The sequence below is a fragment of the Suricata suricatta genome, chromosome 4 (genome assembly GCF_006229205.1).
Source record: "Suricata suricatta isolate VVHF042 chromosome 4, meerkat_22Aug2017_6uvM2_HiC, whole genome shotgun sequence".
Lineage (NCBI taxonomy): Eukaryota > Metazoa > Chordata > Mammalia > Carnivora > Herpestidae > Suricata > Suricata suricatta.
The window spans coordinates 36,490,652-36,498,384 of NC_043703.1; the positions used below are offsets into that span (position 1 = coordinate 36,490,652).

The window sequence follows — 7,733 nt, forward strand, 5'->3', positions numbered from 1 at the left end:
GAATGATTTTTAATTTCTTTCTTGACTTTTTTTTTTTGGCCTTGTTGCACTAGGTAGATGCTCCCAAAGCATTGCTGATTAGAAGTGACAGGATTCAAATATTTGCCTCATTCCCAAATTCAGATAGGAAATCATTCTTTTGCCATCAATGGTAATGTTATGGGTTTTTCCATTATGCTTTTTATCAGGAACAGAAAGTTTCCTTCTATTACTAGTCTGTTGTAAGTGTTTATTATGAATGGTTTTGTGAAATGCTTTTGTGCACTTGTTGAGATGATCATGCATTTTGTAATTTGTATTATAAATATAATATATTATATCAATTGATTTCTTGAAACATTAAAGGTATCTTCATTCCTGGAATAACATCACTTGGTCATTTATATGCATGGTCACATATATTTAAAATGTGTATAATCCTTCTTATATATTGCTAGATAAGGTTTGATAATATTTTCCTGTATTTTTTCATCTATAATAATGACAGAAATAAATCTTTGGCTTTATCTTCTAAGTTTTTTTTATCTGTTATCAGAAAAATATTGGCTTCTTAGAACAACTTGAAATGTATTCTCTCCTCCTCCATTTACCAAAATAGTATATGAAGGATTTGTATTATTCCTTTTTAAAATGTTTGATAGAATTCTCCAGTAAAACCTGGCTTTTTTCTTCATACTAAGTTTTTGTTTTTGTCTTAATAATGCAAACTTTTGTCATAGGTCTAGTCACATTTTCTATATTTTACCAGTTTCAGTATATTTGTCTTGTAGAAATTCATAAATATCATACAAGTTGTATAATTTGTTGACAAAAATTTTTATTTTTGTAAGATAGTTATATCTCTACCTATGTTCCTCATTTTGCTCACTTCTATATTCTTTCTTTTTCTAGTCAGTCTATCTAATTTGACAGTTTTTTTTAAATATCTTTCCAATGATTGGATTTGTAGTCAGTGTTTTCTCTCTTTATTTTCTGTTGTCTGTTTCATTGATTTCTGCTCAAATTTTTATTATTTTCTTGATTGGGTTTATTTTGAGGTTAGATGGCTCTTTTGAAGTTCCTAAAATTGGATACTTGAATTAATGAGTCATTTCTTTCCTAGTATAGATCTTTACATTTATAAATGTCCCTCTAAACATTGTTTTAGCTACATCTCATAATTTTTTATAATGTTGTACCTTTTATTTCATTCATCTCAAACTACTTTCTAATTCCCTTAGTGCTTTCTTCTTTGCCTTCTTGGTCAATTTTCTTTTATTTTACAAATATTTATAAATATACTTACAAATATAGCCCATCAGTCATTGATTTCTAATGCCTTAAAGATCAGATAACATACAGAATTATTTCAATCTTTTAAAACGTATTGAGACTGGTTTTACTACCCAGTATTATGATTTATCAAGAGGAATATTCCCTGTGTCTTTCATAAAAGTTTTCACTCAGCTGTTGATGTAGCAGTGTTCTCCTGATATTAGTAAGATCAAGTTGGCTACTTGTGCTGTTCAAGTCTCCAATAATATTGCTGATTTTCTGTTCAACTGTTCCATTCGTTATTGAGAATGTAATATTGAAATCTCCAAATATTACTGCCAGACTGCCCATACCTCCCTTCAATTTTGCCAGTATGTGCTTCAAGTATTTTGTAATTCTGCTGTTAGTTGAAAAAAAGTTTGTAATTGCTGTAACTTTCTGGTGGATTTTTCATTTTATTATAAAGTGTCATTCTTGATCTCTGACAGCTTTTTCCTTGAAATCTATTTAGTCTCATGATAGTATAGCCACTTCATCTTTCCCACTGTTTCTTGCATACTGTACCTTTTTCCATTTCAAAACTTTCAATCTGTTCATGTCTTTGAGTCTACGACATGTCTCTTGTAGACCTCAAAATGCTGACTCTTGCCTCTGTTTTTGTTTTTATTTAGTATGGTTTCTCCTCTCCCTTGTGGGTAAGATTTTAATCCACTCACAGTTTAAATATGTCATGATAGGCCTCTTCATTTTTTTAAATGAAAAAAAAAAGCTATTAATTATGTGTTGTGCCCCTGTAGTTGATACATCAGTTTTTTCTTGACTTACTCAAGATTTTATTTTTGGTTTCAGTTTTCAAGCTTTGCTATGCTCTACATAGATGTGAATTACTTTCTATTTATTATACTCAAAATTTTAAACTTCTTAGATCTGTACATTAATGTTTTTCATCAAGTTTAGAAAGAATTTAGTCATTATTCAAATATTTTTATTTTTCTTATCATTTTTATTTTCTCTATTTTCTATTTTATTTTCAGCATTCTGAATATGCTGCTATTTTTATACTGATGTACCTGATACTTTCTCTCAACTTTCTAATCTCTTCTCATTCACTGTTCTATTTTTCCGTTCTTCAGAACAGAAATAGAACAACTTATATTCATGCATCAAGTTCACTGATTATTTCTTCTCCCATCTTCAAATATGCTCATTTATTGTGCTTTTCAACTAAATACTTTTCATTGGTTCATTCAATATTTTTCTTTGAGAATCTCCTTTGATTTCTCATTGTTATTATGTTTAATTTTAAACATCATGTCCTTTACTTCTTTGCATATGTTTACAATAGCTGTTTTAAAGTCTTTTTTAAATGCAATCCATGTTTACCCTGCTCCATGTCAGTTTCTGTTAGCTGCTAGCAACGTTTTTCTTGAATATGTTACAGATCTTTTTCTTTTCATGTCCAGCGACTTTTGTTGAAAACTAGGCATTTTAGATAATATGTATTAAAACTGAGTTCTGATCCACAGTAGGGATGCCTATGGTAGTTTTTATTTTGTGAGTTTAATTGTTTAGCTACATGGACTAATTCCACATAGCCTGTTTACCCTATGTTTGATAGCTGTTGATACCTTTTCAGTTTTAATTTTCTATCTGCATGTGTGTGTGTGTGTGTGTGTGTGTGTGTGTGTGTGTGTGTGTTTTAAGACCCTTCCTTCCAAAGGGTAATTTCTAAGTCAGCTTTTTACTTTTCCCCAGTTTCTCTCAAGTCTCCTTTTCATTTGCATATGACCTCACACTCTGAAAGCAGGTGCTGATTCTTAGGGCACTTTCAGTTCTCTTCTGCATTTACATATAGACAGCCATGATGTGCTTAAATTTATAATAGTTACCATGGATGTTTCATGGTCCTCATTTCCCTCCAAATTCTCTGGTTAATCTGCCAGTCTCCTGCTTGCTTTGACCAGGACTGCAACCTCAGGTTTGCTGGAGTATCAGTCTCCCCAGTTCATTAGGCATAGAGATTTCAACTGTTTCTGACAAAGCCCAGAGGCATCTGTTTTTCTCCTACTCTCCGATGCAAATCAGGGACCTCCTTCCTGGTGGCAGAGCCTATTTTCTCTGCTTGCCCCCATCTGCAAGAACCACTCAGCTGACAGAGCTTGTTGGGATGAGCACTGGGTGTTGTATGTAAGCCAATTTGACAATAGATTATATTTATAAGCATTAAAAAAAAAACAGAGCTAGGACAATGGGAGGAACCCTCTGTTCTTATTTCCATCATATCATGTATCTCACAGCTTTTGGATGCAAATTCAACTAAATTATCATCAGATTTTAATTTCATTGGCTGTAACACCAGTGTAGTAACATCATCGTGGTATATAATAGATATAACTATTCAAGGGAAATAATTTCTAGTCATGATTATATGTATTAGGGTAATATTCTGGGTATCCAAAATCAAAATTCACAATAAAAATGGCATTATTAATTTCTGAATATTTTGAAAGATACTTCCATTAACATCAAACATTGTCCATACTCAAACAGTTCACTCAAGATAGCCAATTTCCCTTAAGCAATAACAATTCAAATTAATTTCAATATACCCTATTGCTAGACTTTATTCATATGAAAACCTTTATAAATATGCATCTTTTATCAGTGCCTTAACTGATATTGTTAAACTTTGTCTTGCTTACCTTGAGTATTTTAAATACTCTATGAGTCATTAAAGGAATCTTATGCTATGTCCAGTAAATTTTATTTTTAGTGCTTTCTTTTGCACAATTATTGAAAATGACCAGAGATTGATTGTTGAGACTGCATTAATCACAGTATCTGATTAACTAGTATAATAAAATCTAAAACATGCTGGATACTATGGGTATTGATTTGACTATTAAACTAGTTTCCTACAACATTTAGAATTTTATAACATAAGTCAGAACTTGAGAGCTTAGGTTTTGTTTATTACAATAATCATTTCATACCATACTATCTGAATATTTGAATTGTTTGGTGAAACACAAGAGGAGAAAGCATTATACATGCGATTTCCTGATTGAGTAAGAATGACTTAATAACTTAGAGCTCAGTTTCATACAATATGCACCTTAGAAAATCATGCATATGAAAAGATTTCCTCTTTACTAGGACCTCTTTTGATTATAGAATAAATGCTAGAACAGGAGTCAGTAAATGCCAGTATATATCACTAGAATTGTCGCTACTATTTTTATGTAACAGGAACAAAATTGATTTTAAGTGGGAAAAATTTTGTTTTCCCAGTGCAAAAGAAATTTAACATATGAAAATTTTGCAAACGCCTTGAGAATAACCAAACTTCTTAGCATGATGGATACAGAACAGTTTTTTTGACCCAGGAAGAACGGTCAAAACTGGAAGCTAAAACAGTGGAGATACTGGAAAGAATCCAGGGAAGAGTGGGTCTGGGCACTGAATTAAAAAAAAAAAAAAGCATAGTGTAGTCAAAAGAAACTCTAAGATCAGATACTATGGGCATCAAAATTATGGGGGAAATTTAGTGTTTTGCTTTGTTTTATTTTGTTTTGTTCTGGCTTGTTTTGGTGGTACTTTTGCTATGTGCTATGTGATGTGAATCTTCTCAAATGCCAACCGAAGAATTGTTGAGTCAGGATCCTTCTTTAACTGGCATTTTAACATGGCTTCCAGGTTATATTAAAGCAAATAGCATTTCCAAATAATTACTATATATGATGATAGTTCACTTTTTCTTGAAGTGCATTTTCTTACCTTCCTACTTTTGGAATCACTTGGTTGAAGCCCTTCATCTATCTTGGTCTTCAGTGGTCCTACTGTCAATTCCTGGGCAAGGCCTTGAACACAGGTGTTCACTGGCAGACAGAGAGGAGAGATTAATAGTTGCTACTCCCACTGTGCCCACATTTTCATATTATGTGTATAAAATTTGTTAACTTAGGGGTGCCTGGATGGCTCAGTTAATTGGGCATCCAACTTCGGCTCAGGTCATCATCTCACAATGTGGGTTTGAGCCCCACATAGAGCTCTGTGCTGACAGCTCAGAGCCTGGAGCCTGCTTCTTATTTTGTGTCTCCCTCCCTCTCTCTGACCCTCCACTGCTCATGCTCTCTCTCCCAAAAACTAATAAACATTAAACATTTTTTAAAAGCTATAAAATTTATTATTATATAGAAACTTGGAGATAAAAATAACTTGTTCAGTAGTAGTGTGTTTTCACTGGCTATGCTTCCCATCCTATTTCTTTATTTTCTCAGCAATATCCTTGATCTTTGTAACAGATCTGAATTATTGAGCTTTTAATGTATAGTAGTTTTTATACTAAGATGTCCTTTGAACATGGCTGGAACATATCTACACCTCCTGAAGAGGACAGCTGTCTCTTCTATTTAACAATTGATGAAGCCCTTTCTTACTCAGAAAGTTTATTATTAGTTCCTCTGAAAAGTGTAATGTTTTTCACAGAGATTTGGTAGCTCAGCTGCTGTGATGTCATATGTGAGCAGCACTTTCCAAGAACCAGTGGAGAGAGGATCTTAAATTTCACATGACAAACACAACTACCTGATTCTGAAAGATCCTGAAACAAGCAAAACTATGTCAAAAAAATTTTCCATTTGAAGGTTCAAGTATGGGGCATGAAATAGCCATGTCATGCCATGTTATCTTGTGACTTTAAAACTCCTTTGTTAGAAAAAGTTTGGATTTTAGAGGAAGAAAAACTCACCTCATACTTAAGACGATTCAATGAACTTATATTTAAATTATATTATGATTTACTGACTGAGCAAAATTGGCTATAAAATTAACTCTGCTGTATTTTCAGTTGCGCAGAAAACGCGGAGTTATGGATTGTGACATTAACTACATACCAGTGACCAGGTTATACAGGGAGCTTCTCAGATCCCTCCTTTTGTAATGATGTTGGTTAGCCCTTGTTTTACTGTTCAGATCTGTCCAACTTTCCACTAGGGAAAAACATCTACACTGCATGCTCTATACCATGTCAAGAATACTTAACACAATACCTAAGGTAGAATCTTTTGCTGCAAAGCAGAAGCTTGCACATTGTGATTCTAGATGGATAAGGACTAACTAGAAACAGTAACAAATTATCTAAAAAATCACCTTTATAGAAGACTTTTGCAATTTTATTTATATATATATGTGTATAGTTTCCATAGATCCACCCAATCTTACTGAATATGAGTTTTTGATGGTGATATTTTATCTGTATGTTTGCCAAACACAACTGTTGAACCACATGTACACTAATATTTAAGAACACCCGACTTAGAATCACTGAAATAAAGATTCCTTCAGGTTGACTGCATCTCAAAATCAATGATAATAAAAAATATCTCTGACTTCAACAATAATATCATATTTACCTTAAGAAGATACAAAGCTTGGCACTCTGAGCTAATACAATGTACTCTAGTAGGACTTTATAAAATACTAAGTATAATGAATTAAAACATCTTTCTATTGTTGGTTCTTTAGAATAGAGAAAAAAAAGAATTGTGATATAAAACTTACCTCCATTTTCTAGAGATGATGAACTTACATTTAAAGTAATTAATATTTCAAAGTTATGTGGTGCCAATAAACATAATTATATTTCCACATACAATGGATACAATATATCTCTTCTCTAACAAAGATATTTTTCAAATATGCAAGTTAGCTGTATTCTAGCCCAGCATGGAGATTCTTTGTCCAGCATGGTTAGAGAAAATAATAAATCTGAAGAAAAAAGAAAAGCTATTTTAACTTTATAAAGAAAGATGACCTTGAATAGAAAGTACATTCATAATTGATTTTTTAATCAATTTCACTTTGTGGATATTTAAAACGGAGAGAACAGGTGCTTTTGTATGGCTTCTGCTACTACAATGTGCCAATTAAAATGATTTAAGTGATCAAAGTCCTCTGCACTACGTGGAGTTTTCTCCCATAACATGCTTGGGGTTTCTAAATATGAGCTACTTCCTAACAGAAATTGAATGAATCTATGTTAGAAGTAATTCTTAAAAATAACCATTATAGAATAAGATAACATAAATGAACAAATACATGAGAGAGAGAGTACATGAGATAACACACACAGGCAGAGGAGGGCAGAAGGAGAGAGAGAAAGAATCTTAAGCAGGCTCCAAATCTGCTGTGGAGCCCAACGCGGGCGTGATCTCACAATTTGAGATCGTGACCTGCGCAGAAATCAAGAGGCAGATGCTCTACTGACAAGGCGCCCCAGGCACACCTGAAAACATAACTTTCTTATTATTCCTGGCAGTTAATCAAAATTAAACCACCAGAAAGAATGACGGAATGAGGTCAAAACAATAAGTGTGTTCCTTTCCATCATTATGAAAGACAAACACTCTCAAGGATCACCGTGACCGGAAGAATAAATCTGGATTTTAGATATAACACAATTCTTGAAGCCTTTCTTG

At 32.9% G+C, this 7,733-nt stretch overlaps 1 long non-coding RNA gene across 1 annotated transcript in view; it reads right to left on the reverse strand.

The window, feature by feature from the left end:
* LOC115288955 overlaps positions 1 to 6,880 on the reverse strand; it is a 42,479-nt gene extending 35,599 nt beyond the window's left edge. Inside the window, exons 1-2 of the long non-coding RNA XR_003907290.1 lie at positions 6,817 to 6,880; positions 5,032 to 5,132 (exon numbers count right to left, since the gene is read on the reverse strand). This is a non-coding gene — a long non-coding RNA (uncharacterized LOC115288955). The remainder of the gene's footprint in view (positions 1 to 5,031; positions 5,133 to 6,816) is intronic.
* Between the last annotated feature and the right edge of the window lie 853 nt (positions 6,881 to 7,733).